Below are 27865 nucleotides of genomic sequence, written 5' to 3'. Positions count from 1 at the left end.
TCTTTATAAAGATGTGGGTCATCCCAAAAGTAATGTCTCAAATCATAGAAAAACCTTTTATTTTGTTGGTATGTGAAGCTAGGTGGTATGAATTTAGCAACAATGTAATTAGCATAATCAGCATACCAAGGAATACTACGAGAAGTACTTATGACATTTAATTGTTCATCAGGAAAGCTATCATCAATAGGTAGTAGGTCATCAAGAACATCCTCTAACCTAGATTAGTTGTCTGCAACAGGGTTCTCAGTTCCTTTTCTATCAACAATATGCAAATCAAATTCTTGTAGCAAGAGAACCCATCTAATAAGTCTAGGTTTAGCATCTTTCTTCTCCATAAGATATTTAATAGCAGCATGATCATTGTGGATAGTTACTTTAGAATCAACAATATAAGGTCTGAACTTATCACAAGCAAATAAAACTGCTAAAAGTTCTTTTTCAGTAGTAGCATAATTTCTTTGAGCATTGTCTAGAGTATTACTAGCATAATGGATAACATTTAATTTCTTATCAACTCTTTGCCCTAGAACAGCACCTACAACATAATCGCTAGCATCACACATAATTTCAAAGGGTAAATTCCAATCAGGTGGCTGAACAATAGGTGCAGAGACTAATGCTTTCTTAAGTATTTCAAATGCTTCTACACAATCATCATCAAAGACAAATGGTATATCTTTTTGTCATAAATTAGTCAGAGGCCGAGAAATTTTTGAGAAGTCCTTAATGAACCTCCTATAAAATCCGGCATGACCAAGGAAACTTCTTATACCTTTGATGTCCTTGGGACATGGCATCTTTTCAATAGCATCAACCTTGGCTTTATCAACTTCAATACCTCTTTCAGAAACTTTATGACCAAAGACAATACCTTCATTAACCATAAAGTGGCACTTTTCCCAATTCAAGACAAGATTAGTTTCTTCACATCTCTACAAAACTCGATCAAGATTGCTCAAGCAATCATCAAAAGAAGATCCAGAGACGGAAAAGTCGTCCATGAAAACCTCACAAATCTTTTCACAAAAATCAGAGAATATAGCCATCATGCATCTTTGAAAGGTAGCAGGTGCATTACATAAACCAAAATGCATACGTCTATAAGCAAAAGTACCAAAAGGGCATGTAAAAGTAGTCTTTGATTGATCTTTAGCCGACACAGGTATTTGAGAGAAACCAGAATAACCATCAAGAAAGCAATAATGTGTATGTTTGCATAATATTTCTAGCATTTGATCGATAAAAGGTAAGGGGTAATGATCTTTCTTAGTAGCCTTATTTAATTTGCGGAAATCAATTACCATCCTATAACCTGTAATAATTCTTTGTGGAATCAATTCATCTTTATCATTAGGAACAACAATAATACCTCCCTTCTTAGGGACACAATGAACAGGACTTAGCCACTGACTATCAGCAACGGGATAAATTATACCTGCCTCCAGAAGCTTTAGTATTTCTTTTCTTACCACTTTTTTCATTTTAGGATTCAGACGTCATTGAGGATCACAAACTGGTTTGGCATCTGCTTCCAAATTTATTTTATGTTGACATAGAGTGGGACTAATGCCCTTAAGATCATCAAGAGTACATCCAATAGCAGCACGGTGCTTCTTCAGAGTTTTCAATAATCTTTCTTCTTCATGCTCTGAAAGGTTAGCACTAATAATAACAGGATATATCTTCTTTTCATCAAGATAAGCATATTTAAGATTATCAGGCAACGGTTTAAGCTCAAACACGGGATCGCCATTAGGTGGAGGGGGATCCCCTAGGATTTCAACAGGCAAATTGTGTTTCAAAATAGGTTCCTGTTTAAAGAATACTTCATCTATTTCCCTTCTTTCATTCATAAACATATCATTCTCATGGTCTAGCAAATATTGTTCTAAAGGATCACTAGGAGGTACGGCAATAGAAGCAAGACCAATAATTTCATCCTTACTAGGCAATTCTTCTTCACGGTGTTGTTTACTAAATTTAGAGAAATTAAGTTCATGAGTCATATCATCTAAACCGAGAGTAACAACATCCCTTGTGCAATCTATGGTAGCATTAACAATATTTAAGAAGGGTCTACCAAATATAATGGGACAAAAGCTATCTTGTGGGGAACCAAGAACAAGAAAATCAGCAAGATATTTAGTTTTCCCACACAAGACTTCAACATCTCTAACAATTCCCATTGGTGAAATAGTATCTCTATTAGCAAGTTTAATAGTGACATCAATTTCTTCTAACTCAACAGGTGCAATGTCATGCATAATTTCTTTGTATAAGTCAATAGGTATTGCACTAGCACTAGCACCCATATTACATAAGCCATGATAACAATGATCTCCTATTTTAACAGAAACTAGGGTAATTGCCCGTGCGTTGCTACGGGAGTATATGATCTAGTTATTCTATCATGTATATCTTTATGGCACATTTTGGTTGTTCTAACATATAACTTTAGGGCACATCAGGCCGCATTGTTGACTTATTTTTACCATTAAATCATTTCTCGCTCCTACTTTCTCAAGAGTTGCTAATGCAGATGAATTTAAGAATTTTCCATAATGTTTCCTCCAAATAAGCTATTCCTCCTACTTTATCTCACTCTAGCAGGCACTATGTATCCTAGCTTCTACCTCCCTTCAAAAGATACGAAATGGACTGTTCAAACATCACATGATTGAGAAAAGAGCAAATGCATGATCCTCAGTAAGAATGTATGGCAAATGCTTTACTAATGTTGGGATACTGAACAAGTTCAAGTAATGTAACATAAAAATAGAAATGTGCAAGCCAATTGGTGAGGAAAGTCATCTAGAAGATAGTGCACACCATCTTCTCATGTCCTGTAAAATTTCTTTGGTGGCTTCTAGCAATATCTATGGGGTTGTTTGGATCGACGCCCTCACACGCCCACCCCAAAAATTGGCGTTGACTAGGCCTTGCATGCCTGTTTGGATTGCCACCAAAGAATTGGTGCGCCCAGCCTTCCCTAGCCACCCTAGTTCAAATCCCCGCCAATTTTTCAGCAGGACAGGGGCGGCCAAATCGTTCGCCTATTAATTGGCGTGCCCATGATTGGCAGGGCCAACGCTGGCGCAATCCAAACAACCTCTATATCCATGTCTTGTTGCCCAGCATCCTTTTTATATATGGTGTAGATCATAATGTCTATATCCATCCTTTTTCAAATAGGAGAACAGGCAAATGTTAATAGACATGCTAAACCAAAAGTTAGTTGTACCAGATATTTCTCATTACATGATATTTCAAGGTCCCTTAATTCGTATTGCATATTATTCCATAAGTTGAAAAGCTACAAGAGAAAAGTATTCTCGAGGTTTAAATCTTCGGTAATTTTATTGAAAAACTCATGCAGGCTACCACATAAAATTGTTTTAGCAGAATAGTTGCCAAAAATTGAAATTATATCTATGCAAAATTGAGGTGGATCATACCATGATAACATATTGTTATCTCATTTCTCAAAGATATCAGCAGCACCATGAGAGAAAATGAATCTAGCTAGGAAATGCATATGCATCCTAGCTGTAGATCCATTGCAGAATATATCCCGGCAGCAAAAGAAATTGTTTTCTCTAGGTGAATATTTTGTATCCTGCACATGAGCTGCATCGTATCGATGGAGTACGAAGCTTGTAAAGCACATTAATATTTCAAACTATAAAAGTAGTTACCATGCAGCATGAATTACTAACTCTAATTCGTAAATAAGTATTAAACTTCCTTTTATGAGGAAGAGTAATTGGTGCTCAAGTGCTAACTCCACTCTACTGAATAATAGCAGCAGCAACAGCAGGGTACCATAAACAATCACATCTCTCTGTCTCTCCTTGATCAATATCAACTCTCAGCACGAACAGAAGCAGCGGTGTAGCAGCACCAGCATACGAACAGCGGCAGTAGCGTGGGTAAAATTGCATCTCTCACGCAGGTATCCCCACCAGCGTCACGTCGTTCTGTCAGTGCCACATCTACCCATCTTCTTACCAGATCGAGCAATGCACACATATTACCTCCGCTCCCTGCCGCCTTTGTTCGAGCGAGCAAGGGCGTACGTGCATCGGTGCCGCAACACACACCTGTGCGTGGTTAGTGGTCACGCACCGTGGCTGCATCGCTGCATGAAGAGCAGGCGGACTTCTACCACGGCCGGCGGCCCGCCTCCCGCATCCTCTCCTTCCCCCAACGGGGGCTTCTCCTCTACTCAGGATGGCCCCCTCTCTCTCCACCACGACCGACTTGACGCCAATGTTGGATCTAGTTAAGCGAGGCGAGAAAGGGAGGGTTGGGCCTCTGGCGGCTGGCAGCTAACAGGAGTGAATGAAGGAGAGGATCGAGAAGATGGGATCGAGGTAGAGAGAATGGTTAAAGGAAGGAATATGATAGATTGCCGTCCGTGATTGATCTGATGAATTGATTGCCATCCGTGAATTGAATGAATTGCCAAATATTGATTGATCGGGAGGAGAGAGAAATCGCTCTAGGGGTGGGAGAGGACCGGACGAAGGGGTGGGGCACGTAAGAGGGGAGACGGAACCTTATGATTCTTTTAGGTAGTAGAGATAACATGCATGCCTACCACAGGTCTAGGTTTATCTGTATCACAGGGTTTAGCAATTCTAGCAATTTCATTACAGAAGTAAATAACATGCCCATCTATATTATCAGACAAGAGATCTTTAACAATAGCAATATTAGGTTCAACTTTAACTTACTCAGGAGGTGTATATGTTTTAATATTGCTTTTACGAACCACAGTTGAAGCTTTAGCATGATCCTTTATCCTAACAGGGAAAGGTGGTTTCTCAGCATAACAAGTAGGAACAATAGGATCATTATAAGTGACAGTCTTTTCTTCAACTTTAATTGGTGCAGCTACTTTTACTTCTATGGGAGGATGATATTTAAACCACTTCTCCTTAGGGAGATCAACATAAGTAGCAAAAGATTCACAGAAAGAGGCTACTATCTCAGAATCAAGTCCATATTTAGTGCTAAACTTACAGAAAATATCGGTATCCATAAAAGATTTAACACAATCAAACTTAGGTGTCATACCTGACTCCTTACCTTCGTCGAGATCCCAAACTTCAGAGTTGCGTTTAATTCTATCCAATAAATCCCATCTAAATCCAATAGTCTTCATCATAAAAGAGCCAGCACAAGAAGTATCGAGCATGGTGCGATTATTTTCAGAAAGCCGAGCATAATTTTTTTGAAGAATTGTTTCTCTTGGGAGCTCATGATTGGGGCACGAATATAACATTGATTTAAGCCTCCCCCAAGCTTGAGTGATGCTTTCTCCTTTGCGAGGCCAAAAATTATATATATAATTGCGATCACGATGAACAAGATGCATAGGGTAATACTTTTGATGAAATTCCAATTTCAATCTTCTATAGTTCCATGATCTCGTATCATCACATAGCTTATACCATGTCAATGCGTCTCCCTTCAAAGATAAAGGGAAGACCTTCTTCTTAGCAACATCATCGGGTATACCTGCAAGCTTAAATAATCCACATACTTCATCCACATATATTAGGTGTTCATCAGGATGCTTTGTTCCATCTCCTATAAAAGGATTAGCTAGCAGTTTTTCTATCATACCAAGGAAAATCAAAAGGAATTTCATTTTCAATAAGTTCAGTAGGTTGAGGAGCAAATCTTTGCTCTACTGGTCGGGGTGAAGATACCCCGAACAAGCCCCTCAGAGAATTACTTTCCATAGTAACAGGTGACAACAAATTTCAGCACACTATATAAATTTTTCCTTACCAAATTCCACCTACCAAAGGCGCTTCACTCCCCGAAAACGGCGCCAGAAAAGAGTCTTGATGACCCACAAGTATAGGGGATCTATCGTAGTCCTTTCGATAAGTAAGAGTGTCGAACCCAATAAGGAGCAGAAGGAAATGATAAGCGGTTTTTAGCAAGGTATTCTCCGCAAGTACTGAAAATAAGTGGTAACAGATAGTTTTGTGATAAGATAATTTGTAACGAGAAACAAGTAACAAAAGTAAATAAAGTGCAGCAAGGTGTCCCAATCCTTTTTGTAGCAAAGGATAAGCCTGGACAAACTCTTATATAAGGAAAAGCGCTCCCGAGGGCCCATGGGAATATCGTCAAGCTAGTTTTCATCACGTTCATATGATTCGCGTTCGGTACTTCGATAATTTGAAATGTGGGTGGACCGGTGCTTGGGTGCTGTTCTTACTTGAACAAGCATCCCACTTATGATTAACCTCTATTGCAAGCATCCGCAACTACAACAAAAGTATTAAGGTAAACCTAACCATAGCATGAAACATATGGATCCAAATCAGCCCCTTACGAAGCAACACATAAACTAGGGTTTAAGCTTCTGTCACTCTAGCAACCCATCATCCACTTATTACTTCCCAATGCCTTCCTCTAGGCCCAAATAATGGTGAAGTGTTATGTAGTCGACGTTCACATAACACCACTAGAGGCTAGACAACATACATCTCATCAAAATATCGAACGAATACCAAATTCACATGACTACTAATAGCAAGACTTGTCCCTTGTCCTCAGGACAAACGTAACTACTCGCAAAGCATGTTCATGTTCATAATCAGAGGGGTACTAATATGCATAAAGGATCTGAACATATGATCTTCCACCAAATAAACCAACTAGCATCAACTACAAGGAGTAATCAACAGTACTAGCAACCTACTAGCACCAATCCCGGACTTGGAGACAAGAATTGGATACAAGAGATGAACTAGGTTTTTGAGATGAGATGGTGCTGGTGAAGATGTTGATGGAGATTGCCCTCTCCCAATGAGAGGAGCGTTGGTGATGACGATGGTGATGATTTCCCCCTCCGGGAGGGAAGTTTCCCCGGCAGAACAGCTCTGCCAGAGCCCTAGATTGGTTCCACCTCGTGGCGGCGGAGTTTCGTCCCGAAAGGTTGCTTCTTCTTTTTTTCTCGACGAAAGACTTCATATGGCAGAAGATGGTCATCGGAGAGCCACCAGGGGGCCCACGAGGTAGGGGGCCCGCCCTAGGGGGGCGCCCCACCCCCATGGACAGGGTGTGGGCCCCCTGGTCTTCATCTTTGGCGAGGATTTTCCATTATTTATTATAAGATATTCCGTGGAATTTCAGGACTTTTGGAGTTGTGCAGAATAGGTCTCTAATATTTGCTCCTTTTCCAGCCCAGAATTCCAGCTGCCGGCATTCTCCCTCGTTATGTAAACCTAGTAAAATAAGAGAGAATAGCCATAAGTATTGTGACATAATGTAAATCAACAGCCCATAATGCAATAAATATTGATATAAAAGCATGATGCAAAATGGACGTATCAGTACGCTCCCCCAGTGAGAACTTTGTCAATGATGAAGGGACCCTCCCACTTGGGCTTGAGTTTGTCCTTTTTCTTCTCCACGAGGCATAGAACAAGTTCGCCAACATTGTAAGTCTTGGCCCGTACTTCTCTGCTTTGATATCTGCGGGCCTGCTGTTGATAAAATGCGGAACGGGCTTTTGCGATGTCACACTCCTCCTCCAAGGAACCTAAGCTGTCATGCCGATCGACCTCGGCCTCTCTCTCTTCGTACATGCGCACTCGAGGTGAGTCATGAATAATGTCACAGGGTAACACAACCTTTGCGCCGTACACCATGAAGAAAGGTGTGTATCCGGTAGTGTGATTGGGCGTGGTCCGCAGCCCCCAGAGTTCGGAGTCGAGCTCCTCAACCCAGTGCTTGTTTGATTCTTTTAAAGACCGCACTAGTCTGGGTTTGATGCCGCTCATAATAAGACCATTGGCTCGTTCGACTTGACCATTTGTTTGCGGATGATATACGGAGGAGTGATCAAGCTTAATGCCGAGATTAGCACACCAGTTTTCACCTCATCGGCTATAAATTTAGAGCTGTTTTCGGTGATGATGCTGTGTGGAACACTGTAACGGTGCAGAACACTGGATATAAAGTCTATTACTATTCCGGCTTCGGCCGTTTTAACTAGTTTGGCCTCTATCCACTTAATGAACTTATCTACCATAACTAGCAGATATTTTTTCTTATGGATGCGTCCTTTAAGTGGTCCAACAAAGTCAAGCCCCCAGACCGCGAAAGGCCAAGTGATGCGGATTGTTTGTAGAGCAATGGGTGGCATATGGCTTTGGTTGGCGAAAAGCTGGCATCCGACGCAACGTTGGACAAGGTCCTGTGCATCTGCTCGGGCCATCGGCCAGTAGAAACCTGTGCGGAAGGCCTTGCTTACAAGGGCCCAGCTACGGCGTGGTGACCACCGAGACCAGCATGAATTTCAGCCAAAAGCTGCCGCCCCTCCTCCTCAGAGATACATCTTTGAAGCACTCTGGTAGCGCTTTTCTTGTAGAGTTGTCCTTCATGGACCTTGTAGGCTTTCGAACGCCGAACAATGCGGCAGGCCTCATTCTGATCCTCATGGAGATCTTGCCTATTGAAGTAGGCCAAGAATGGTTCGATCCATGGGGCAATGACTGCCATTACAAGGTGGGTCGATCGTGTTGTTTCGGTGGTTGAGCCTCCGATGATGTCGGTGTGTTCGGCATCTGGGGTTATGGTCGGGTCCGGACTGACAATGTCGCTCTCCCCTTGCCACACCACGGATGGCTGAAAAAGCCTTTCCAGGAAGATGTTAGGTGGGACGGGGTCGCGCTTGGCGCCCATGCGAGCAAGGACGTCCGCCGCTTGATTACTCTCTCAAGTCACATAGTGAAACTCGAGCCCCTCGAACCGAGCCGATATTTTAAGAACGGCGTTGCGGTATGCCGCCATCTTCGGATCCTTGGCATCATAATCTCCATTTATTTGAGATATCGCGAGGTTCGAGACCTCACGCACTTCTAGGCATTGTATGCCCATGGAGACAGCCATCCGAAGACCATGCAGTAAAGCCTCATATTCGGCTGCATTGTTGGAGTCTGTGTATAGTATTTGGATTATATACTGAACTATATCTCCAGTGGGGGATGTTAGGACAATGCCTGCCCCTAATCCCGCCAGCATTTTGGAACCATCAAAATGCATGACACAGTGGGAATATGCGCCGTAGTCTTTAGGGAGTTCGGCTTCTGTCCATTTGGCGATGAAGTCTGCCAGTACTTGGGATTTGATGGCCCGGCGTGGCTTATATGTTATATCGAATGGAAGGAGCTCAATGTCCCACTTGGCTATCTAGCCTGTTGCGTCGTGATTGTTTATTATGTTGTTCAGTGGAACTTCGGAAGCCACTGTGATCGAGCACTCTTGGAAATAGTGTCATAGCTTCCAGGATGCCATGAAGACCGCGTATGCTATCTTTTGATAATGAGGGTACCGGGATTTGCATGGAGTTAGGACGGTGGATATGTAGTGTATCGGCTTTTGGAGCGGGAATTTATGTACGTCCTCTTCTCGTTCGACGACGAGTACTGCGCTCACCACCTGGTGTGTTGCAGATATGTATAATAGCATTGGTTCATTGGCGCTTGGCGTGGCTAGGATTGGGTTTCTTGCTAAAAGAGCCTTTATTTCTTCCAATCCGGCCATTGCTGCATCTATCCACTCGAAGTGATGGGTGCGTCGGAGGAGCCAATAAAGTGGCAATGCTTTTTCTCATAGTCTGGAGATAAAGAGGCTTAAAGTTGCCACGCATCCAGCTAGCTTTTGGACCTGTTTAAGGTCTGTTGGTGTAGCTAATTGTGATAAAGCTCGGATTTTGGTTGGGTTTGCCTCGATTCCTCTACTAGAAACAATGAAGCCCAGTAGTTTTCCCGAGGGGACGCCGAATACACATTTTTCCGGATTGAGCTTAATGTCATATGTACGGAGATTGTCGAATGTGAGGCGTAAGTTATCTATTAATGATTCGATGCACTTAGTCTTGATGACAACGTCGTCCACATATGCTTCAACGGTTTTACCGATTTGTTTCTCCAGGCATGTTTGAATCATGCGTTGGTAGGTGGCACCGGCATTTTTGAGCCCAAAGGACATAGTGTTGAAGCAGAAAGGCCCGTATGGGGTAATAAACGCCGTTGTGGCTTGGTCGGATTCCTTCATTTTAATTTGCTGGTATCCGGAATATGCGTCAAGGAAACACAGTGAGTCGTGTCTTGCAGTGGCGTCAATAATTTGACCGATGCGGGGGAGCGTGAATGGATCCTTAGGGCTAGCTTTGTTGAGGTCTTTGAAATCGAGGCACAGGCGCCAGGATTTATCCTTCTTTGGCACCATCACCAGGTTTGCTAGCCAGCCCGGATGTTTTATTTCTCTGATGAATCCGGCCTCGATTAGCTTGGCTAGCTCCTCCCCCATGGCTTGTCGTTTGGGTTCGAAAAAGCTCCGCAGTGTTTGCTTAACTGGCTTGTATCCCTTCAATATATTGAGGCTGAGATCAGCCAACCTGCGTGGGATTCCTGGCATATCAGAATGGTGCCAGGCGAATATGTCCCAATTCTTGTGTAGGAATGCTCGTAGTGCGGCGTCCACCATTGAGTCCAGCTGTGCACCGATGGAGGCTGTTTTCTTTGGGTCCGTCAGGTGGACTTGAAATTTGACTATTTCATCTGCTGGTTTGAAGGAGGTGGATTTAGAGCGCTTGTCGAGGATTATGTCGTCCCTATCCACCGTTGAGCGCAGAGCGTTTAATTCTTTTCGGCGCGGAGAGTGCCTCAGAGAGTGCCTCGAGGGCCAGGGAGGCTGTTTTGTTTTAGGAACGGAGGGCTATATCCGGATCATTTGCAAGAGTGATAATACCGTTGGGTCCGGGCATTTTGAGCTTCATGTACCCATAATGAGGTATGGCTTGAAAGCGTGTGAATGCGTCTTGCCCCAACAGGGCGTGGTATCCACCGTTGAAAGGGGCCAGTTGGAAGGTTATTTCTTCGGATTGGTAGTTATCCGGTGTGCCGAATACCACATCAAGTGTGATTTTTCCCGCGCATCGTGCCTCCCGGCTGGGAATAATTCCTCGGAAGGTTGTGTTACTTTGCTCAATACGGGTCTTGTCTATGTCCATCTTACTAAGTGTATCCTTGTAGATGAGGTTTAACCCGCTGCCGTCGTCCATGAGCAGTTTGGTAAGTCGGAAACCGTCCACATTTGGATTGAGGACCAAGGCCGCTGGTGCTCGGACTGACCGGGCTTTTGGTTCATCACTGGCATTGAAAGTTATGGCCGTGTCGTTCCAAGGATTTATTGTTGTGATTTGGCAGACTTCGGCAAGGTCGCGGAGTGCCCTCTTGCGCTGATTGTTTGAAGCGAAAGTCTCGAAGACTGTCAATACTCTGTAGTCATCATGTTCCGGGGGGAATTGTTCTGAGGTATGTTTGGTGAGGATATCCTCGCCACTCTTGGCCACTTGCCGGAGTATCCAACATGCTCTAAGGCTGTGGGTAGGTATGGTATCCGGTGTTGTGTGTATTTTGCAAGGCCTATCGAGCCATCCTTCCAGAATGGTTCCGCGCCCCGTAATGGGTTTGGATTTCTTTACTGCTGTGTTGGGCGCCTCTCGAGGGTGCCTCCTTTTTGTCCAGACGAAAGGTTGAGTGGGAGCTCGCGGCTCCCAACAGGCTGCCTGAGTTTTTTAGGCGCTTTCCATTGTGCAGTACTTCTGTACTATGGTTGTTAAATCGGCGAAGTGTAATACATGACGGCGGTTGATAGCGTTGAGGATTCCTTCATCCGTACAATTACTACACAATATTGAGATCGCATCTTTGTCGCGGCAATCTTTGATCTTGTTCTTGACAAGGAGGAAACTGTCCCAAAAGTGATGGACTATTTCCTGAGACTGCTATCGTAGGTAGGTGAGATCACGTATATCTGGGTGGGTGGGTGGATTTAAATCTGAAATCTGACCCAATTTGGGCTCTGGAGTTTGAGAAATTTCTGAGCTTAGTAGTTCTGATTCCGGGAGATCGGCCGACTTTTCAGGTCTACCGTCTGACTCCAAGCTTGGAGGACAAGGCATGTCGTTCCGTTGACAGGTGTACGACTCTACGAGCTCTGGGATCCGATCATAGTTCGTCCTCAGTATAGAGGGAGAATTGTTGTTTTGCTCCTCCACTACCGCTATTTGGTGGGTGACTGATGGAGATTTGATTTCTATCTGATCGGGTTTGAGCCCAATCCGACCGTAGTCTGTGGCAACCCCCAGGGCAGCGACGCGATCCAGGAGTTCATTCAAGGACGATAATTCTGTCGGATCCATCTGTCTAGAGTACTCGGAGTCAATACGGAGGCGATTGTTGATGACCCGAGAAGTCATCGTCGGCTCACCGGCCGAACGGGCGGTCATGATAAAGCCACCCAATCGGAGGGTTTGGTCTGAGGCCAGGGCTCCATTGGCGGTGATGTTGTCCTTGATCACAAGGCGAGCCATCAACCTTGATTCGACGTCACAGTGGAACTCTCAATGAAAACACCAATGTCGGTGTCAAAACTGGCGGATCTCGGGTAGGGGGTCCCGAACTGTGCGTCTGAGGTTGATGGTAACAGGAGACATGGAACACAATATTTACCCAGGTTTGAGCCCTCTCTATGGAGGTAAAACCCTACGTCCTGCTAGATTAATATTGATGAGTATGGGGGTTACAAGTGTTGATCTACCACGAGATCATAATGGCTAAAACCCTAGAAGTCTAGCCTATCTGATTATGATTGTCTTTACAGACTAAACCCTCCAGTTTATATTGGCAAGGGAGGGGACTAGGGTTATACAAAGTTGGTTACATAGAAAGGAAATAGTATATCCGGCTGCCTCGCTTGCCGTCCACGCAAAGAAGAGTCCTATCCGGACATGGGAGAAAGTCTTCCATCTTGTATCTTCACGGCCCAATAGTCTGACCCATGTCCAACAGGCCGGACGTCCGAGGATCCCTTAGTCCAGGACTCCCTCAGGGGGGGAGGCCAAGGAAGAAGAAGGAGGGCGACTCTCTCCCCCTTGCTTCCGGTGGCACCGAAGTGCCGCCGGGGCCAACTCTTGACGTTTCCGGCGTTAAGTTATTTTATTTTCTCGGGTTCGGGTTTTTTTCTCCGTGTGTTGTTATCGTTGTCATGGATCACATATCATGTCATCACGCGCATTGCATTTGCATACGTGTCCGTCTCATGCATTCGAGCATTTTCCCTGTTGTCCGTTTTGCATTCCGGCGCTTCGTTCTCCCCCGGTGGTCACTTCTAGCTTTCTTTCGTGTGTGGGGATTAAACATTTCCGGATTGGACCGAGACTTGCCAAGCGGCCTTGGTTTACTACCGATAGACCGCCTGTCAAGTTTCGTATCATTTGGACTTCATTTGATACTCCAACGGTTAACCGAGGGACCGAAAAGGCCTCGTGTGTGTTGCACCCCAACATCCCTCCAATTTGGCCCAAAACCCACCTAACCCTGCTCCATCATCTAGAGCGTTCGATCACGATCGCGTGGCCGAAAACCGCACCTCATTTGGACTCTCCTAGCTCCTCCTACCTATAAAACTAGCCTTCCCTCGAAAATTCCGGATCATTCTACCCTAACCCTAGCCCCCCTCGTCTCTCCGCGCGCCGGACATTCCTGCCGCCGCCAACCCGCGTCTGCCACCTGTCGCCACCGAGTCGTCCGCCGCCGCCGGCCCGTCCCGGCCCAGGGCGGGCCCTCTCCCTCGCGCCACCGGGCCGCGCCCTGCCTCCCGCGTGCCGCCCTCGTCCTCCACGAGCGCCGCCCGCGCCCACTCGCCCCAGCTGCCCGACGACCTCCGCTGCCGTTCGCCTCCTTCCCCGGCCGAGCCGGCGAGCTCAGGCCGCCGTCCCGCACCGGCGAGCGCGCCGCCCCGCCGCCAACCGCCTTCGGTCGCCGCCCTCGCCGGCGTCACCCCGTCGTCCACTCCGGCCTCCTCTGCGCGAGTCCGGCGTCCTCCCCGACGAACTCCGGCGAAACCCCGGCGGTCCCTGGCTTCCGCGCTCCGGATCTGAGATCTGTTTTTTTAGGGTTGACTTTTTCGCCCAAAACCCTAGCTCAGATGCTCCTGTTCATCGTGCCATAACTTTGCATCCGTACCTTCGTTTTTGGCATATAGCATATCAAAATGTTCATCTCTGAGAGTACATAATTTCATTCCATTCCATCATTTTCATTTGAGCTCATCTTGATGCCCGAAATGCTGTTAGAAGAGGGCTACTTGAGATAATTGTCAGATCTGCTACTCCATTTGCATATTTGTCATTTTTGCCATGATTATTGTGTGCATGATATGCCCATGAGCTCTACATATGTTTTGTTAAGGGTTTTGCCATCTTTCCAGAGGTGCTACCCATGTATTTTTGTGATGTGTGTGGTGACTAGCACAAGCTTGCAAAGTGAGGCACTTGGTAGTGCTGACTTGAGGGACTTAGTAATTCCACCAAGTCCTTGGGCTGTTTATTTCATATGGCCATATGTTCATGTTGTTTCCTGGTGATCCGTGCCTCTTTTGAGGATGATCAGTAAGGATGTTTTGTTAATCTTGTAGTGCCTGTTCACATGCTTGCAATTGTATTTTCTGATCCCTTTTGGCTCAAGGTCACTAAGGGACTTTTGTTAAGATATTTGAGTAGCTCCATGCCATGCTTTACTTTGCCATGTTCAGGTCCTGTAGCAGGTAGTTTTGTTGCTCCGAAGAGGGCTACCTGAGCTGGAATTCCAGACAAGTGTTAATTTCACTAAGTCTGAGATCTGTTTGTTATATGCATTTTTGAACCTGTTAATGGATGAATTGGCCGTATCTCAGTGCTAGACTTTTGTTAAGCATCTTGAATGCATCCCTTCCATGTATTTTGTTGTCATGTTTGGGTGCTGTAGCATGTTCACCTCATTGCATTTACATGGCTACTTGCTGTAAATCGCAGACCGGTGTCATATTTGTTTCGCTTGTCATTTCCAAACCGTAACTCTGATTCCGGTGTTCTTTATATCGTTTTCCAGCGATTTCGTCTCATCTTTCCAGTGGCACACTTGGATTTCCATGTTGAGGCCAGGTTCTTGCATTTTCTGTCACATCTTGCATATGCATCCCGCATCGCATCCCGCATAGCATATCATCCTTGCATCATATTGTTTGATCCTTGCACGTGGTTGATTGTGTTCCGTTTGCTTGTTTGTCTTGTTTGGGTAGAGCCGGGAGATGATTTCGCTAACGAGGAGCCCGTTGATCTAGTAAACTCGGACAACTGTGCAGGCAAGATGACCATACCCTCGAAATCACTACTATCTTTGCTATCCTAGTTTGCTCGCTCTTTTGCTATGCCAATGCTACGATGCCTACCACTTGCTTTCAAGCCTCCCAAATTGCAATGTCAAACCTCTAACCCACCTTGTCCTAGCAAACCGTTAATTGGCTATGTTACCGTTTTGCTCAGCCCCTCTTATAGAGTTGCTAGTTGCAGGTGAAGATTGGAGGCCGTTCCTTGTTGGAACATTTATTTACTTGTTGGGATGATCAGTAAGGATGTTTTGTTAATCTTGTAGTGCTCTATCCATCCATGTCTTTGTTTGCAATTATGGAGCACCTTAGCTTAAGTCAATCGAGCTCTACTTTTGCTACATTGTGAATCTGGGCAGATTGATTGTTCTTGCCATTTCTAGCTTGCCTTTTGTGTGTTCTTGACAGATGTATGATTATTTTATCATGACTTGCTCCGTAGTGAGTGCATCGAGCTCGTAAACATGCCTACTTGAGTTATATTTCAGCATGTGTCAGTTTTTCTCTAAGTCTGAAAACTGATTATGTTTTTGCTATGTTCACATGCTTGCAATTGTATTTTCTGATCCCTTTTGGCTCAAGGTCACTAAGGGACTTTTGTTAAGCTATTTTATTAGCTCCATGCCATGCTTTACTTTGCCATGTAGCATGTAGTTTTCTTTCTCCGAAGAGGGCTACCTGATCTGAAATTCCAGACAAATGTTAATTTCACTAAGTCTGAGATATGTTTGCCATATGCATTTTTGCCATGCTTGTCTGAACCTGTTAATGGATGAATTGGCCGTAGCTCAGTGCTAGACTTTTGTTAAGCATCTTGTGTGAATCCCTGCCATGTATTTTGTTGTCATGTTTGGGTGCTGTAGCATGTCCATCTCATTGCATTTAGTTGGCTACTTGCTGTAAATCGCAGACCGGTGTCATTCTTGAATCACTTGCCATTTCCAAACCGTAACTCCGATTCCGGCGTTCTTTATATCGTTTTCAAGCGATTTCATCTCATATTTCCAGTGGTACACTTGGATTTCCAAGTTGAGGCCAGGTTCTTGCATTTCCTGTCACATCTTGCATATGCATCCCGCATCGCATCCCGCATAGCATATCATCTTTGCATTGTGTTGTTTGAGTTTGCACGTGGTTGATTGTATCCTTGTTGCTTGTTTGTCTTGTTTGAGTAGAGCCGGGAGACGAGTTCGCTAACGAGGGGCCCGTTGAGTTTGCTTTCGAGGATCCAGTCAACTCTGACAAGTGTGCAGGCAAGATGATCATACCCTCGAAATCACTACTATCTTTGCTATCCTAGTTTGCTCGCTCTTTTGCTATGCCAATGCTACGATGCCTACCACTTGCTTTCAAGCCTCCCAAATTGCAATGTCAAACCTCTAACCCACCTTGTCCTAGCAAACCGTTAATTGGCTATGTTACCGTTTTGCTCAGCCCCTCTTATAGCATTGCTAGTTGCAGGTGAAGATTGGAGGCCGTTCCTTGTTGGAACATTTATTTACTTGTTGGGATATCATTATATTGCTATGTTATCTTAATGCATCTATATACTCGGTAAAGGGTGGAAGGCTCGGCCTCTCGCCTAGTGTTTTGTTCCACTCTTGCCGCCCTAGTTTCCGTCATATCGGTGTTATGTTCCCGGATTTTGCGTTCCTTACGCGGTTGGGTTATAATGGGAACCCCTTGATAGTTCGCCTTGATTAAAGCTTTTCCAGCAATGCCCAACCTTGGTCTTACCATTTGCCACCTAGCCTCTTTTTCCCTTGGGTTTCCGGAGCCCGAGGGTCATCTTATTTAACCCCCCCCCCCGGGCCAGTGCTCCTCTGAGTGTTGGTCCGAACCGAGTAGACTGCGGGGCCACCTCAGGGCAACTTGAGGGTTGGTTTTACTCGTAGGATGTCTCATCTGAGTGTGCCCTGAGAACGAGATATGTGCAGCTCCTATCGGGATTTGTCGGCACATTCGGGCGGCGTTGCTGGTCTTGTTTTAACCTGTCGAAGTGTCTTGAAGAACCGAGGTACCAAGTCTGATCGGAATGTCTTGGGAGGAGGTCTATTCCTTCGTTGACCATGAAAGCTTGTCATGGGCTAAGTTGGGACTCCCCTGCAGGGATTTGAACTTTCGAAAGCCGTGCCCGCGGTTATGGGCAGATGGGAATTTGTTAATGTCCGGTTGTAGATAACTTGAACCTTAACTTAATTAAAATGAATCAATTGAGTGTGTTACCGTGATGGCCTCTTCTCGGCGGAGTCCGGGAAGTGGACACGGTGTTGGAGTAATGCTTGCGCAGGTTGTCCTTTAGTTTCTCGCTCGCGCTTTGTCTCCTCTGCTCGCTCTCTTTTGCGAACAGGATAGACACCATATTTGCTAGTCGCTTGCTGCAGCTCCACTTATTTTTACCTTGCCTTACCTATAAGCTTAAATAGTCTTGATCGCGAGGGTGCGAGATTGCTGAGTCCCCTGTGGATCACAAATTACTATTACACCAGATGCAGGGCCTGATGATTCCGCTCCAGGTGACGCGCTCGAGCTCAAGTGGGAGTTCGACGAGGACTCTCAGCGATACTATGTTTCCTTTCCTGATGATCAGTAGTGGTGCCCAGTTGGGGGTGATCGGGACCGTGTCGCATGTTGGGTTATCTTTTATTTTGGCACCGTAGTCGGGCCATGAGTGTTTGAATGATGTAATGTTATTTATGTACCTTGATTGACGTGGCGAGTGTAAGCCAACTATGTTACCTCTCGTTTATTTTTATATTACATGGGATGTGTAAAGATTACCTTTCTTGCGACATATACCTTCAATGTGATTATGTCTCTATAGTCGCATCGGGGGTGTTACAAGTTGGTAATGAAAGCCTTCACCGACCTTAGGAGCCCCATTGCTTGATCGTTTTTAGCGGCCGAGTTGTGTCTAGAAAAATGTTTTGAGTCATTTAGGAATTATATATCGGAGAGTTTAGGAATTCTTTTTACTTCCCAGTCTCCTCATCGCTCTGGTAAGGCATCCTGACGTAGAGTTTCGACTCTTCTCTTCTCAAATTTCACTAAAAAAATTTTAGGATCACGCGGGTATCTTGAAATCGTTCCGATGATTTTATGATGAGAACATTGTCCTGGTGCCTCCTGTCAGGGGTTTTGTGGAAGTGTCCCGGGGAGTGGATCTCTGAGGTGTTTTCGTCATAATTTTATCGTTGCAGTTCTGGAATACCTGAGTTTAGTACGCTGACATCGAAAATCTCTTTTATGCAGTTCGTTGGTGAGATAACCTCGACGCCACCCAGTACTGGGGCGGGAGTTCGGGAGTATCGCCATAACTTGTATAACGGATGCTTTTCGAAGGTTGAGGTAGATGGTTTCCGAAGTTTTTCTCGGTTATGTGTTGAAGGATGGATACAGCTGGATGTAGGATTTGCTAGATTTGGGTGAGATATTATGCTTCCCCTGTATCCCCAACACCTGATTGCATAACCGGAAAGGTTCGGGAGTTTCATAGGTGGGAATTCTCGTAGCTCTAGTTCTTCTTCCACGGATATTGGTTTGAGATTGGGATTTCTTACCAATTATTCGTTCTTGATCCGTACCTTGTTGATTTATTTCTCTACCTTAATTCTAAGTGGCTTCTCAATTTATGGATATGTGACCATTTCAAGAGGAATGCATTCGTTCATTTTGTTCGGATGTGAAGACTATATGTTGCAATTTTCATTCCGTTGGATTCAGCTTCAATATTTGCCTGTCTATGTGCTAATGGATGTCAACCTCTTCAGGATGGCTCCTCCAACGCGCATGACTCCGAATCCTAATCCGCCACCACCTCCCCCTCCTTCGGAGGCATGGCAAGCTGTGATGGCCGCAACCAATGCAAACACACAGTTGATCATGCAAATTCTTCAAGAGCGCAATCAAGGCAACCAAGGGAACCAAGGCAACAATCAGAATCACTCTACTACACTCAGCCAGTTCCTTGCTAACGGGCCAAAGACTTTCAGCAATTGTGTTGAGGCAACCGATGCTGACGATTGGCTTGTGGATCTGTGCAAGCATTTCGAGTGCAGTAACGTCAGGCCTGAGGACTTTGTCAAGTTCGCTTCCTTCCAACTCAAAGATCAAGCTGCAGAATGGTTCCAGCAGTACAAGGATTCCAGAGGTGGACGTGTTATCACTTGGGATGAATTCCGTCAAGATTTCAGAGCTCACCATATCCCTCAGAGCGTGGTTGAAAGCAAGCGTGAGGAATTCCGCAATCTGAAGCAAGGCTCTTTGTCTGTCTATGACTACAACAAGTTGTTCCAGAAGCTCGCCCGCTTTGCTAAGCAGGACGTACCTGATGAGAAGAGCATGATATACCAGTTCAGGGGTGGTCTCAGAGAAGAAATCCAGCTAGCTCTTGTTCTCTTTGAGCCCCTGAGGTACGATGCGTTCTACAACATGGCATTGAAGCAAGAGGCTGCTTAGTTGAGGTGTGATGCTTCCAAGAAGCGAGTCAGAGATGTTACTCCTTCTTCCTCTACTCAAGTGGCCAAGCAGCAGAAGTATTGGCTTCCTCCTCCTCCGTTCCGTCAGCCGTATCAGCAGAAGAGCAAAGGTGGCAGTGGATCTTCCCACCCACCCAACCCTGGTTTTCAGAACAAGGCTTCGTCTCAAGCTCCAAGATCGAGTGCTCTGTATCACCGTTCGCTTTCAGAGGTCACGTGTAACAAGTGCCAACAGAAGGGTCACTATGCCAACAAGTGTTTCAACCAGAGGCGTCTTCCTCCTCCTCCTGTCAGATCGGCAAGTACAGCTGTGGTCAAGCATAACCCCAAGCACGCCAAGGTCAACTTGATGAACGCAGCTCAGGTAGGGGACTCATCAGATGTCATCATGGGTAACCTTCCTGTTAATGATATTCCTGCAAAAGTACTTTTTGATACTGGTGCATCACATTCTTTCTTGTCATGCCCGTTTGCATCGAAGCACAATGTTGTTAGTGAGATCATGCCCAAAGTCATGCATGTTGTTTCTCCCGGCAAGCTTTTGACTTCTAGTTTGGTTGCTCTCGATATCTCTATCACGTTGGGCGATTACAAGTTTCTTTCTTCTCCGGTGGTTCTTGGTAATTCGGATATTGATCTTATTCTCGGGATGGATTGGCTTTCTAAGCACAAGGCGCATCTTGATTGTGCAACCAGGCAGATTCGATTGACTCATTCGTCTGAGGATGTAATTGTCTTTGCCGCTCGTGATGATACCATCCGTCTGTTTTCTCTCAATGAGAAGGGTGAACTGGATGCTATCTTGCAAATTCCAGTCGTTTGCGAATATCAAGACGTCTTTCCAGAAGAGCTTCCAGGAATGCCTCCGCACCGGCCAGTTGAATTCGTTATTGATCTTGAGCCCGGCACGGAACCTGTGTGCAAGCGTCCTTACAAGCTCGGACCTGAAGAGTTGAAGGAGCTGAAGAAGCAACTTGATATTCAAGAGAAAATGGGTCTCATCCGGCCTAGTTCTTCTCCGTGGGGTTGTGGTGTTCTTTTTGTGAAGAAGAAGGATGGAATGGACCGACTTTGTGTTGATTACCGTCCATTGAACAAGAAGACCATCAAGAACAAATACCCACTTCCCAACATCAATGAGCTGTTCAAACAACTCAAAGGTGCCCAAGTATTCTCCAAGCTTGATCTCCGTATGGGTTATCATCAGATTCGAATCCATGAGCAAGATATTCCCAAGACGGCTTTCAGGACAAGCTATGGTTCATATGAATACACTGTCATGTCTTTTGGCCTCGTCAACGCTCCTCCGACTTTCTCTCGCATGATGAACTTCATCTTCAACACCTACACCAATGACTTTGTTTTGGTCTATCTCGACGACATTCTGGTTTTCTCGAAGAACAAGGGAGATCATGCCAAACACTTGCGTTTGGTTCTTGATAAGCTCAGAGAACATTAGTTCTACGCCAAGTTCTCCAAGTGTGAATTTTGGCTCGATGAGGTTCTTTATCTTGGTCATATCGTCTCTGCCAAGGGCATTGCCGTGAATCCTGAGAAGGTGTCTGCAATTGTGAATTGGGAACCTCCTCAGAACATGAAGCAACTCCGTAGCTTCCTCGGTCTCGCAAGCTACTGTCGAAGATTCGTTGAAAACTTTTCTAAGATCGCGAAGCCTCTCTCTAATCTTCTCCAGAAGCACGTCAAGTACATTTGGTCTCCGGAGTGTGACATTGCTTTCAACACTTTGAAAGAGAAATTGATCACTGCTCTAGTTCTGACTCCGCCTGATGAATCCAAACCATACGAGGTCTTTTGTGATGCCTCTCTCCAAGGTCTTGGCGCAGTATTGATGCAAGAGAAGAAATTTGTTGCTTATACCTCTCGCCAGTTGAAGCCTAATGAGAAGAACTACCCCACTCATGATCTCGAGTTGGCGGCAGTTGTGCATGCTCTTTTGACTTGGAGACATCTCTTATTGGGAAGAAAAGTGGACATCTTCACTGACCACAAGAGTCTCAAGTACATCTTCAGTCAGCCTAATCTCAACCTCAGGCAAACTCGATGGGTCGAAATGATTCAAGAGTATAATCCGAGTATCGAGTATAGTCCAGGCAAGGCCAATGTGATTGCTGACGCATTGAGCAGAAAGGCTTATTGCAACAGTCTGATTCTCAAGCCTTATCAACCCGAGCTTTGTGAAGCTTTCCGCAAACTTAATCTGCAAGTTGTTCCTCAAGGTTTCCTCGCCAACCTTCAAGTATCTCCTAACTTAGAAGACCAGATTCGCCAAGCCCGGCTTCTTGATGCTATGGTGAAAAAGGTGAAGATTGGGATTGCCAAGAGTCAACCCAAGTATAAGTGCTACCGCCTTGATGACAAGGACACTCTCTTCTTCGAGGATCGTATTGTTGTACCCAAAGGTGACCTCCGTCAGGTGATCATGAACGAGGCTCACAATTCTCTCCTCTCCATCCACCCTGGGAGCACGAAGATGTATCAGGACCTCAAGCAGGCTTATTGGTGGACTCGAATGAAGCGCGAGATTGCTCAGTTCGTAAATGAATGTGATGTCTGCAGAAGAGTGAAGGCAGAACACCAAAGGCCAGCTGGTCTCCTCCAACCTCTTGCCATTCCAGAATGGAAGTTTGACCACATTGAGATGGACTTCGTGACTGGGTTTCCTAAGTCCAAGCGTGGCAATGATGCTATATTCGTTGTCATCGACAAACTCACCAAAGTGGCTCACTTTCTGCCTATCAAAGAGTCGATCACTGCAGCTCAATTGGCGGAACTCTATACCTCTCGGATTGTCTCTCTCCACGGTATTCCACAAGTGATCTCTTCAGACTGTGGCAGCATCTTTACCTCCAAGTTTTGGGATTCTTTTTAGAAGGCCATGGGCACCAACATCCGCTTCAGCACAGCTTTCCATCCTCAAACTAGCGGTCAAGTCGAGCGTGTCAACCAGATTATTGAAGATATGCTCAGGGCTTGTGTGATCTCCTTCGGCATGAAGTGGGAGGATTGTCTTCCTTATGCTGAATTCTCCTACAACAACAGTTTTCAAGCAAGTTCGGGCAAGGCCCCATTTGAAATTCTGTATGGCAGGAAGTGCCGTACCCCTCTCAACTGGTCTGAAACCGGTGAACGTCAGCTTTTGGGTAATGACTTAATCACAGAGGCAGAGGAAATGTGCAAAGTCATTCGTGATAACCTCAAAGCAGCCCAATCCCGTCAGAAGAGCTACTATGATAGTAAGCACCGCGATTTGGCTTTCGAGATCGGAGATCATGTTTACCTTCGTGTCTCTCCTATGAAAGGTACTCGTCGCTTCGGTATCAAAGGGAAGCTTGCCCCTAGATACGTGGGACCTTTCAAGATTGTCAGCAAGAGAGGCGATCTCGCCTATCAACTCGAGCTTCCTTCAAAGTTTGCAAATGTTCATGATGTGTTCCATGTCTCTCAGCTCCGAAAGTGCTTCAAGACTCCTGACCGCACCGTCAACTTCGAGGACATTGAGCTCCAAGAAGATCTTTCCTATCATGAGCACCCCGTTGCTATTCTTGAAGAGACTGAACGCAAGACTCGCAATAAGTCTATCAAATTCCTCAAAGTCAAGTGGTCACACCATTACGACTGTGAAGCTACCTGGGAACGCGAGGATCACCTCCGTTCTGAGTATCCGGCGTTCTTTCAGTCCTAGATCTCGGGACGAGATCCTTTCGTAGTGGAGTGTTGTAACACCCCGGATATGACTTCCCCAATTTGTACTCCAACTCTTGACGTTTCCGGCATTAAGTTATTTTATTTTCTCGGGTTTGGATTTTTTTCTCCGTGTGTTGTTATCGTTGTCATGCATCTCATATCATGTCATCATGCGCATTGCATTTGCATACGTGTTCGTCTCATGCATTCGAGCATTTTCCCCGTTGTCCGTTTTGCATTCCGACGCTTCGTTCTCCTCCGGTGGTCATTTCTAGATTTCTTTCGTGTGTGGGGATTAAACATTTCCGGATTGTACCGAGACTTGCCAAGCGGCCTTGGTTTACTACCGATAGACCGCCTGTCAAGTTTCGTATCATTTGGACTTCGTTTGATACTCCAACGGTTAACCGAGGGACCGATAAGGCCTCGTGTGTGTTGCAGCCCAACACCCCTCCAATTTGGCGCAAAACCCACCAAACCCTGCTCCATCATCTAGAGCGTTCGATCACGATCGCGTGGCCAAAAACCGCACCTCATTTGGACTCTCCTAGCTCCTCCTACCTATAAAACTAGCCTTCCCTCGAAAATTCCGGATCATTCTATCCTAACCCTAGCCCCCCTCGTCTCTCCGCGCGTCGGACGTGTCCGGGCGCGCCGGACATTCCCGCCGCCACCAACCGCGTCGTCTGCATCCGCCACCTGTCGCCACCGCGTCGTCTGCCACCGCCGGCCCATCTCGGCCCAGGGCGGGCCCTCTCCCTCGCGCCACCGGGCCGCGCCCTGCCTCCCGCGCGCCGCCCTCGTCCTCCACGAGCGCCGCCCGCGCCCAGTCGCCCCGGCTGCCCGGCGAGCTCCGCCGCCGTTCGCCTCCTTCCCCGGCCGAGCCGGCGAGCTCGGGCCGCCGTCCCGCGCCGGCGAGCACGCCGCCCCGCCGCCAACCGCCTTTGGTCGCCGCCCTCGCCGGCGTCACCCTGTCGTCCTCTTCGGCCTCCTCCGCGCGAGTCCGGCGTCCTCCCCGACGAACTCCGGCGAAACCCCGGCGGTCCTCGGCTTCCGCGCTCCGGATCTGAGATCTGTTTTTTTTAGGGTTGACTTTTTCGCCCGAAACCCTAGCTCATATGCTCCTGTTCATCGTGCCATAACTTTGCATCCGTAACTCCGTTTTTGGCATATAGCCTATCAAAATGTTCATCTCAGAGAGTACATCATTTCATTCCATTGCATCATTTTCATTTGAGCTCATCTTGATGCCCGAAATGCTGTTAGAAGAGGGCTACTTGAGATAATTGTCAGATCTGCTACTCCATTTGCATATTTGTCATTTTTGCCATGATTATTGTGTGCATGATATGCCCATGAGCTCTACATATGTTTTGTTAAGGGTTTTGCCATCTTTCCAGAGGTGCTACCCATGTATTTTTGTGATGTGTGTGGTGACTAGCACAAGCTTGCAAAGTGAGGCACTTGGTAGTGCTGACTTGAGGGACTTAGTAATTCCACTAAGTCCTTGGGCTGTTTATTTCATATGGCCATATGTTCATGTTGTTTCCTGGTGATCCGTGCCTCTTTTGAGGATGATCAGTAAGGATGTTTTGTTAATCTTGTAGTGCTCTATCCATCCATGTCTTTGTTTGCAATTATGGAGCACCTTAGCTTGAGGCAATCGAGCTCTACTTTTGCTACTTTGTGAATCTGGGTAGATTGATTGTTCTTGCCATGTCTAGCTTGCCTTTTGTGTGTTCTTGACAGATGTATGATTATTTTATCATGACTTGCTCCGTAGTGAGTGCATCGAGCTCGTAAACATGCCTACTTGAGTTATATTTCAGCATGTGTCAGTTTTTCTCTATGTCTGAAAACTGATTATGTTTTTGCTATGTTCACATGCTTGCAATTGTATTTTCTGATCCCTTTTGGCTCAAGGTCACTAAGGGACTTTTGTTAAGCTATTTTATTAGCTCCATTCCATGATTTACTTTGCCATGTTCAGATCCTATAGCATGTAGTTTTGTTTCTCCGAAGAGGGCTACCTGATCTGAAATTCCAGACAAGTGTTAATTTCACAAAGTCTGAGATATGTTTGCCATATGCATTTTTGCCATGCTTGTTTGAACCTGTTAATGAATGAATTGGCCGTAGCTCAGTGCTAGACTTTTGTTAAGCATCTTGTGTGAATCCCTGCCATGTATTTTGTTGTCATGTTTGGGTGCTGTAGCATGTCCATCTCATTGCATTTAGTTGGCTACTTGCTGTAAATCGCAGACCGGTGTCATTCTTGAATCGCTTGCCATTTCCAAACCGTAACTCCGATTCCGGCGTTCTTTATATCGTTTTCAAGCGATTTCATCTCATATTTCCAGTGGCACACTTGGATTTCCATGTTGAGGCCAGGTTCTTGCATTTCCAGTCACATCTTGCATATGCATCCTGCATCGCATCCCGCATAGCATATCATCTTTGCATTGTGTTGTTTGAGTTTGCACGTGGTTGATTGTATCCTTGTTGCTTGTTTTTCTTGTTTGAGTAGAGCCGGGAGACGAGTTCGCTAATGAGGAGCCCGTTGAGTTTGCTTTTGAGGATCCAGTCAACTCGGACAACTGTGCAGGCAAGATGACCATACCCTCGAAATCACTACTATCTTTGCTATGCTAGTTTGCTCGCTCTTTTGCTATGCCATTGCTACGATGCCTACCACTTGCTTTCAAGCCTCCCAAATTGCCATGTCAAACCTCTAACCCACCATTGTCCTAGCAAACCGTTGTTTGGCTATGTTACCGCTTTGCTCAGCCCCTCTTATAGCGTTGCTAGTTGCAGGTGAAGTTTGAAGGCCATTCCTTGTTGGAACATCTATTTACTTGTTGGGATATCATTATATTGCTATGTTATCTTAATGCATCTATATACTTGTTAAAAGGGTGGAAGGCTCGGCCTCTCGCCTAGTGTTTTGTTCCACTCTTGCCGCCCTAGTTTTCCTTCATATCGGTGTTATGTTCCCGGATTTTGCGTTCCTTACGCGGTTGGGTTATAATGGGAACCCCTTGATAGTTCGCCTTGATTAAAGCTTTTCCAGCAATGCCCAACCTTGGTCTTACCATTTGCCACCTAGCCTCTTTTTCCCTTGGGTTTCCGGAGCCCGAGGGTCATCTTATTTAAACCCCCACCCCCGGGCCAGTGCTCCTTTGAGTGTTGGTCCGAACCGAGTAGACTGCGGGGCCACCTCAGGGCAACTTGAGGGTTGTTTTTACTCGTAGGATGTCTCATCTGAGTGTGCCCTGAGAACGAGATATGTGTAGCTCCTATCGGGATTTGTCGGCATATTCAGGCGGTGTTGCTGGTCTTGTTTTAACCCGTCGAAGTGTCCTGAAGAACCAAGGTACCGAGTCTGATCGGAACGTCTTGGGAGGAGGTCTATTCCTTCGTTGACCATGAGAGCTTGTCATGGGCTAAGTTGGGACTCCCCTGCAGGGATTTGAACTTTCGAAAGCCGTGCCCGCGGTTATGGGCAGATGGGAATTTGTTAATGTCCGGTTGTAGATAACTTGAACCTTAACTTAATTAAAATGAATCAACTGAGTGTGTTACCGTGATGGCCTCTTCTCGGCGGAGTCCGGGAAGTGGACACGGTGTTGGAGTAATGTTTGCGCAGGTTGTCCTTTAGTTTCTCGCTCGCGCTTTGCCTCCTCTTCTCGCTCTCTTTTGCGAACAGGATAGCCACCATATTTGCTAGTCGCTTGCTGCAGCTCCACTTATTTTTACCTTGCCTTACCCATAAGCTTAAATAGTCTTGATCGCGAGGGTGCGAGATTGCTGAGTCCCCTGTGGATCACAGATTACTATTACACCAGATGCAGGGCCTGATGATTCCGCTCCAGGTGACGCGCTCGAGCTCAAGTGGGAGTTCGACGAGGACTCTCAGCGATACTATGTTTCCTTTCCTGATGATCAGTAGTGGTGCCCAGTTGGGGGTGATCGGGACCGTGTCGCATGTTGGGTTATCTTTTATTTTGGCACCGTAGTCGGGCCATGAGTGTTTGAATGATGTAATGTTATTTATGTACCTTGATTGACGTGGCGAGTGTAAGCCAACTATGTTACCTCTCGTTTATTATTATATTACATGGGATGTGTAAAGATTACCTTACTTGCGACATATGCCTTCAATGCGATTATGTCTCTAAGTCATGCCTCGACACGTGGGAGCTATAGTCGCATGGGGGTGTTACAGTAATCTATACTTAAACATGGTGCTCAACTCCATATATTATTTCCCAATGATCTATGGTTACCCTATGATGTTTGAGTAGATCCATTTTGTCCTGTGGATTAATCGTGATCTTGGTTGGTATGATTGTATATTTTATTTATGGTGCTTGATACGTCTCCAACGTATCTATAATTTTTTATTGTTCCATGCTATTATATTATCCATCTAGGAT

Source organism: Triticum urartu, chromosome 5A (genome assembly GCF_056163025.1).
Source record: "Triticum urartu cultivar PI428250 chromosome 5A, HENAU_Tu73, whole genome shotgun sequence".
Classification (NCBI taxonomy): domain Eukaryota; kingdom Viridiplantae; phylum Streptophyta; class Magnoliopsida; order Poales; family Poaceae; genus Triticum; species Triticum urartu.
This window is presented reverse-complemented; position numbering follows the sequence as displayed.